The sequence below is a fragment of the Idiotropiscis lumnitzeri genome, unplaced genomic scaffold (genome assembly GCF_059441095.1).
Source record: "Idiotropiscis lumnitzeri isolate Australia: NSW breed Sydney's pygmy pipehorse unplaced genomic scaffold, RoL_Ilum_1.0 HiC_scaffold_179, whole genome shotgun sequence".
NCBI lineage: Eukaryota > Metazoa > Chordata > Actinopteri > Syngnathiformes > Syngnathidae > Idiotropiscis > Idiotropiscis lumnitzeri.
The window spans coordinates 220,582-228,822 of record NW_028283717.1 but is presented as its reverse complement, the minus strand read 5'-3'; positions in this window follow the sequence as shown (position 1 = coordinate 228,822).

Below are 8,241 nucleotides of genomic sequence, written 5' to 3'. Positions count from 1 at the left end.
CCCTACCTCCTCTCTGGAGGCTGTCTCGTCACCTTCCGAGATCAGACCGACCACTGTCGTGTCGTCAGCAAACTTGACGATGGTGTTGTTGCCGTGGGCCGGGCTGCAGTCGTAGGTGTAGAGGGCGTACAGGAGAGGGCTCAGCACGCATCCTTGGGGGGAACCGGTGCTCAGCATGAGGGTGGAGGACGTGTAGGGGCCGAGCAACACAGTCTGGGGTCTGTTGGTCAGAAAGTCCTTAATCCAGATGCGTGTGAGGGCAGGGAGGCCGAGAGTGTCCAGTTTGGCGACGAGGATGTCTGGGATGATCGTGTTGAATGCCGAGCTGTAGTCCACAAAGAGCATCCTTGCATAGCTCCGCTGTTGTTCCAGGTGGCCCAGCACAACATGCAGAGCAGCCCTGGTTGAGTGTTTCACCTCGCTTTTTGTAAATTTTATGGAGTACAGTGAACCCTCGGTTATCGCGGTTAATGGGGACCGAGACCACCCGCGAAAACTGAAAATCCGCGAAGTAGCGGCGCACCTTCAAAAATGCTTAAAAAAAAAATACAATATATATAATAAATATATAAATATATATATATATATATATATATATATATATACGGGGAGAGAGAGAGTGAAATTCATGTTATAACAAAAAAAACAAATTATTATTAAAACGTATTATTTTTTTATTCCCCAGCCATTCTTTTTGTATTTATTTAATTACTCAGACTTTTACCTGCTGGTACGCCGTCTGGTGTGCCCTGTGAAATGAAAGGTGCCATTCTTTATTTATTTATTTATTTATTCATTTATTCATTCATAACTGACAGCTTCGCGCTCCGCTCGTGCCCGGGCGGAAGAGGTGCTCCAATTCGGCTTAACTGTGACACACGCCCACCCTCCTCCCCCGGAGCTTCCATTCGGTTAAACTTAGGGGCCGCTTGGCACCGCCCGTGCCCGGGGAAGGTGCTCCTCTTCGGCTTACTGTGACGCGAGCATGCCCGCCTCCTCCGGAGCTTCCATTCGGTTAAACTTAGGGGCCGCTTGGAACCGCCCGTGCCCGGCGAAGGTGCTCCTCTTCGGCTTACTGTAACGCGAGCATGCCCTCCTCCTCCGGAGCTTCCATTTGGTTAAACTTAGGGGCCGCTTGGAACCGCCCGTGCCCGAGGAAGGTGCTCCTCTTCGGCTTACTGTGACGCGAGCATGCCCTCCTCCTCCGGAGCTTCCATTCGGTTAAACTTAGGGGCCGCTTGGCACCGCCCGTGCCCGGGGAAGGTGCTCCTCTACGGCTTAACTGCCACGCACGCCGGCCGGAGCTCTGGTACGGTCCGAACCGCGCGAAACGTCGCCACCGATCGTGTCCGGGGGAACGTGCTCTTCTTCGTCCACTCTCCTCTTCGCCCACGCTCTTCTTCGGCGCACGCCGGCCGTCTAACCGCTCCAGCGCCCGTCGTGCCGCTCGGCGAAACTACAATGCCCCCGAATATTTTTTATACCCGCGAAGCACTGAACCCGCGAAAGGTGAACCGCGAAGTAGCGAGGGTTCACTGTATGTATAAGACCAAGACCTACAAAAAAGTCTCTTGGAGCAATGAGCTAGGTTTTACAGGAAGTCGGCCATTTTGAATTTACTTAAAAGGGGCGGGTCACCACAATGGACTTTGTGTAGAAATTATTATTGGGGCCCGAGCAGCGACCGCGGCGAGGTCCCTATTGTTTATGTAGAAATTATTATTAGGGCCCGAGCAGCGACCGCTACGAGGTCCCCATTGTTTTTGTGGAAATTATTATTATTATTATTATTAGGGCCCGAGCAGTGACCGCTGCGAGGTCCCTATTGTTTTTCTAGAAATTGTTATTAGGGCCCGAACTGCGACGGCTGCGAGGTCCCTATTGTTTTTGTAGAAAATATTAATACTTTTATTATTATTATTATTATTAGGGCCTGAGCAGCGACCGCTGCGAAGTCCCTGTTGTTTTTGTAGAAATTATTATTATTATTATTTTTCCGATTGTTCGATTGCATTTTTGACCCCCGAAACATGCACAAAAATTCACCAAACTTGGCAGTCTCATCGGGCATGGCGAAAAATTTGATATTTTAACGTCTAATATGAACAGGAAGTGAGTTATGAATTTTTGAAAGTCCGACTTTTGCCCTTTTTTGCATGTTTACAGGGGTCATTCTTTTGCACCCTGATCCTAAAGGCTTCATCTGATTGCCTTAAAATTCTGTCTGTAGCATCTTAAGACCTGGGACAAACACTGGGGCTAAAATTTTTTGTTTCCGAAATACTATATGACGGGGGCGGGGCTTCGAAGTTTTCACTTAAGATTTCCTTCGCCGCAATGGACAAAATGCTTAATAACTCTCTTGCACATGCTGCTCAAAATCCAAAACTTCACATGTACATCAAGAGTCGGTACCTGAAGACATCTATATGTTTATATTCTGTTATACACCTTGCGCCAATCAATATCATTTTTTACATTTTGACGTCCTGCACGGTGCCCTTTTAACGAATCCGATTGAAAATTGGCTAGAAAAGACTCAAGACATTGATCTTACTCTATCCCTATTTTTGTGACTTTCCTTCGAAGGGCGTGGCTATTACGGTGCCGCAGAGTCTGATTATTCTCCGTGGCAACAAAAGTTCCTGCAAAATGATTCAGATGATCCATCTTCTCGAAATTTTTCACATTTGAGGATATTCAGGCCCTGAAGACGGCTGCCAACTTATTTTTGATCGGATGAGTGTTTAGGCCTTGAGGATGTCACAATACGAAAGTCTTTCGCCTTCTTCAGAGTGTCACATGATGGTGTCTTGTGGCCCGTCTTTATCAGCTGATGTTCCATGAGGGCGTGACTTACCTGTCACAAGAATGAAGGCAAGTCACGCCCCCCGCTGTCCGTTCACTCCGCCAAGATGCTGCTCCAGGTGGTAGAGAGGATGAAGGCTCCCTTGTCTCTGTTCATGGTGTTTATGCCTCGCTTGCAGATCTCAATGGCCTCTCTGATCCAGCGCTGTTGTTTGTTCTCTTCGGTGCGGATGACCCTGCCCTTCTCCCGGTCCATGATGTGGTTTTCCCTTTTGCAGTGGTCAGTGATTGCTGATTTGTAATGTTCATGTTGTGCTTGTTCTTTTACTGCTCTGATTTTTCATTTTTTTGACAGGTAAGTCACACCCTCATGGAACATCAGCTGATAAAGACGGGTCTCAAGACACCATCATGCGACACTCTGAAGAAGGCGAAAGACTCGCCGAAACATGTCAGGTAAAAAATTAACCTAAAACATAATTGTCTGCTTTTAATGAATCAGTCAAATATCAATAATAAGAAGACAAAATGAACCTAATACAAATAAATGAATGCTTAATAACGCCCCTGCACATGCTCCTAAAAATCCAAACCTTCACCTGTAAATAAAACGTCCCGACCTGAAGACATCTTAATGTTATTATTTTGTTATACACACAGCGCCGCCAAGTGGAATCAAAAATTAGTTTTTATTTTAATTTTCACGTACTGCACGGTGCCCTTTTGACGAATCCGACTGAAAATTAGTCAGAAAAGACTCAAGACAATGATCTTACTCTGTGCCGAATTTTGTGACGTTTTGGCAAAAGGCGTGGCTATTACGGTGCTGAAAAATCCGATTGTACTTTGTGGCAACAAAAGCTCCGGCAACATGACTCAGATGATCCTATCTTCTCGAAGTTGTACACATTTGAGGATACTTCAGCCCTGAAGACATCTACCAACTTATTTTTCATCGTAGTAGTAGCGCCACCAACTGGTAAAAGCTAATACAAGTTATTTTCTTGGATGTTTTTCTCCGTGCAACTCAACAAGGTCGCCCTCATATATGCTCGGATGGCTGTTTCGGCCATGAGGATGTCACAATACGAAATTCATCCTTTTTCGTGAAAAGTTGTGGGAGTGGCATTGCACTGTTCGGCAATAAAACAACGCTGATTATGAGGTTCTAAATATGAACGACAACTCGTGAAACTTTACACACACATCAGGCAGAGCAAATTTATCAATATTTTATACGTTAGTTGTGCAGCTTTTTTGAAATGGCTCGCCATGGCCCTCGAGAAAAGTTAAAAAAAGAATAGAATAGAAATAGAAATCCCTTTATTGTCATTGTACTCAAGTGTGCAACGAGATTAGAGGGCTCCCCTCTCCAGTGCAATACAACAATAATACAGACAATATATAAATTAGATAAATAAATACGACAGTGCAATGGAATTCAGTACTGAATAGGGCATATAGAAACACATCACAATGCTGTTTTGCAAGGTTAGGGTGGTCTCGTGTGTGTGTGAGAGTTCAGTATGGAGATGGCTCTCGGAAAGAAACTGTTTCTCAGTCTATTGGTCCTTGATTTGATGCATCTGTAGCGCCTGCCAGAGGGCAACAGGTCGAACAGGTGTGAGTTTGGGTGGGTATTGTCTTTGACGATGTTGAGAGCCCTTCTGAGGCACCGGGCGGTGTAGATGTCCGACAGCGAGGGGAGAGGGCAGCCAATAATCCTTTGCGCTGTTTTGACTGTCCTCTGGAGCCTCACTCTGTCCGCCTCAGTGCAGCCGCTGTACCAGGTGGAGACACAGTACGTCAGCAGGCTCTCGATGGACGAGTGGTAGAAGGCCAGCAGCAGCTTCCTGTCCAGGTTGAATTTCCTGAGGACTCTCAGGAAGTGCAGACGTTGGCGGACCTTCTTTACCACTGCTGTGGTGTTGTGACTCCAAGAAAGGTCATCGGAGATCTGTACTCCCAGGAACTTGAACGTGTGGACCCTCTCCACACACACGCCTTCGATGCAGAGGGGGGGCGGCAGCGTCTTGTTCCTCCTGAAGTCGACGACAATCTCCTTTGTTTTAGCAGAGTTAAGGTGCAGTCTGTTGTCCTTGCACCAAGTTGTCAGTCTCCCTACCTCCTCTCTGTAGGCTGTCTCGTCACCTTCCGAGATCAGACCGACCACTGTCGTGTCGTCAGCAAACTTGACGATGGTGTTGTTGCCGTGGGCCGGGCTGCAGTCGTAGGTGTAGAGGGCGTACAGGAGAGGGCTCAGCACGCATCCTTGGGGGGAACCGGTGCTCAGCATGAGGGTGGAGGACGTGTAGGGGCCGAGCAACACAGTCTGGGGTCTGTTGGTCAGAAAGTCCTTAATCCAGATGCGTGTGAGGGCAGGGAGGCCGAGAGTGTCCAGTTTGGCGACGAGGATGTCTGGGATGATCGTGTTGAATGCCGAGCTGTAGTCCACAAAGAGCATCCTTGCATAGCTCCGCTGTTGTTCCAGGTGGCCCAGCACAACATGCAGAGCAGCCCTGGTTGAGTGTTTCACCTCGCTTTTTGTAAATTTTATGGAGTACAGTGAACCCTCGGTTATCGCGGTTAATGGGGACCGAGACCACCCGCGAAAACTGAAAATCCGCGAAGTAGCGGCGCACCTTCAAAAATGCTTAAAAAAAAATACAATATATATAATAAATATATAATATATATATATATATATATATATATATATATATATATATACGGGGAGAGAGAGAGTGAAATTCATGTTATAACAAAAAAAACAAATTATTATTAAAACGTATTATTTTTTTATTCCCCAGCCATTCTTTTTGTATTTATTTAATTACTCAGACTTTTACCTGCTGGTACGCCGTCTGGTGTGCCCTGTGAAATGAAAGGTGCCATTCTTTATTTATTTATTTATTTATTCATTTATTCATTCATAACTGACAGCTTCGCGCTCCGCTCGTGCCCGGGCGGAAGAGGTGCTCCAATTCGGCTTAACTGTGACACACGCCCACCCTCCTCCCCCGGAGCTTCCATTCGGTTAAACTTAGGGGCCGCTTGGCACCGCCCGTGCCCGGGGAAGGTGCTCCTCTTCGGCTTACTGTGTCGCGAGCATGCCCTCCTCCTCCGGAGCTTCCATTCGGTTAAACTTAGGGGCCGCTTGGAACCGCCCGTGCCCGGGGAAGGTGCTCCTCTTCGGCTTACTGTGACGCGAGCATGCCCTCCTCCTCCGGAGCTTCCATTCGGTTAAACTTAGGGGCCGCTTGGCACCGCCCGCGCCCGGGGAAGGTGCTCCTCTACGGCTTAACTGCCACGCACGCCGGCCGGAGCTCTGGTACGGTCCGAACCGCGCGAAACGTCGCCACCGATCGTGTCCGGGGGAACGTGCTCTTCTTCGTCCACTCTTCTCTTCGCCCACGCTCTTCTTCGGCGCACGCCGGCCGTCTAACCGCTCCAGCGCCCCGTCGTGCCGCTCGGCGAAACTACAATGCCCCCGAATATTTTTTATACCCGCGAAGCACTGAACCCGCGAAAGGTGAACCGCGAAGTAGCGAGGGTTCACTGTATGTATAAGACCAAGACCTACAAAAAAGTCTCTTGGAGCAATGAGCTAGGTTTTACAGGAAGTCGGCCATTTTGAATTTATTAAAAGGGGGCGGGTCACCACAATGGACTTTGTGTAGAAATTATTATTGGGGCCCGAGCAGCGACCGCTACGAGGTCCCCATTGTTTTTGTGGAAATTTTTATTATTATTATTATTATTAGGGCCCGAGCAGTGACCGCTGCGAGGTCCCTATTGTTTTTCTAGAAATTGTTATTAGGGCCCGAGCTACGACGGCTGCGAGGTCCCTATTGTTTTTGTAGAAAATATTATTACTTTTATTATTATTATTATTATTATTATTAAGGCCTGAGCAGCGACCGCTGCGAAGTCCCTGTTGTTTTTGTAGAAATTATTATTATTATTATTTTTCCGATTGTACGATTGCATTTTTGACCCCCGAAACATGCACAAAAACTCACCAAACTTGGCAGTCTCATCGGGCATGGCGAGAAATTTGATATTTTAACGTCTAATATGAACAGGAAGTGAGTTATGAATTTTTGAAAGTCCGACTTTTGCCCTTTTTTGCATGTTTACAGGGGTCATTCTTTTGCACCCTGATCCTAAAGGCTTCATCTGATTGCCTTAAAATTCTGTCTGTAGCATCTTAAGACCTGGGACAAACACTGGGGCTAAAATCTTTTGTTTCCGAAATACTATATGACGGGGGCGGGGCTTCAAAGTTTTCACTTAAGATTTCCTTCGCCGCAATGGACAAAATGCTTAATAACTCTCCTGCACATGCTGCTAAAAATCCAAAACTTCACATGTACATATAGAGTCGGTACCTGAAGACATCTATATGTTTATATTCTGTTATACACCTTGCGCCAATCAATATCATTTCTTACATTTTGACGTACTGCACGGTGCCCTTTTAACGAATCCGATTGAAAATTGGCTAGAAAAGACTCAAGACATTGATCTTACTCTATCCCTATTTTTGTGACTTTCCTTCGAAGGGCGTGGCTATTGCGGTGCCGCACAGTCTGATTATTCTCCGTGGCAACAAAAGTTCCTGCAAAATGATTCAGATGATCCATCTTCTCGAAATTTTTCACATTTGAGGATATTCAGGCCCTGAAGACGGCTGCCAACTTATTTTTGATCGCAGTGGTAGCGCCACCAACTGGTTAAAACAAATACAAATTATTTTCGTTGATGTTTTTCTCCGGGCAGGTTAACAAAATCTACCTTATATTTGCTCGGATGAGTGTTTAGGCCTTGAGGATGTCACAATACGAAAGTCTTTCGCCTTCTTCAGAGTGTCACATGATGGTGTCTTGTGACCCGTCTTTATCAGCTGATGTTCCATGAGGGCGTGACTTACCTGTCACAAGAATGAAGGCAAGTCACGCCCCCCGCTGTCCGTTCACTCCGCCAAGATGCTGCTCCAGGTGGTAGAGAGGATGAAGGCTCCCTTGTCTCTGTTCATGGTTTTTATGCCTCGCTTGCAGATCTCAATGGCCTCTCTGATCCAGCGCTGTTGTTTGTTCTCTTCGGTGCGGATGACCCTGCCCTTCTCCCGGTCCATGATGTGGTTTTCCCTTTTGCAGTGGTCAGTGATTGCTGATTTGTAATGTTCATGTTGTGCTTGTTCTTTTACTGCTATGATTTTTCATTTTTTTGACAGGTAATTCACACCCTCATGGAACATCAGCTGATAAAGACGGGTCTCAAGACACCATCATGCGACACTCTGAAGAAGGCGAAAGACTCGCCGAAACATGTCAGGTAAAAAATTTACCTAAAACATAATTGTCTGCTTTTAATGAATCTGTCAAATATCAATAATAAGAAGACAAAATGAACCTAATACAAATAAATGAA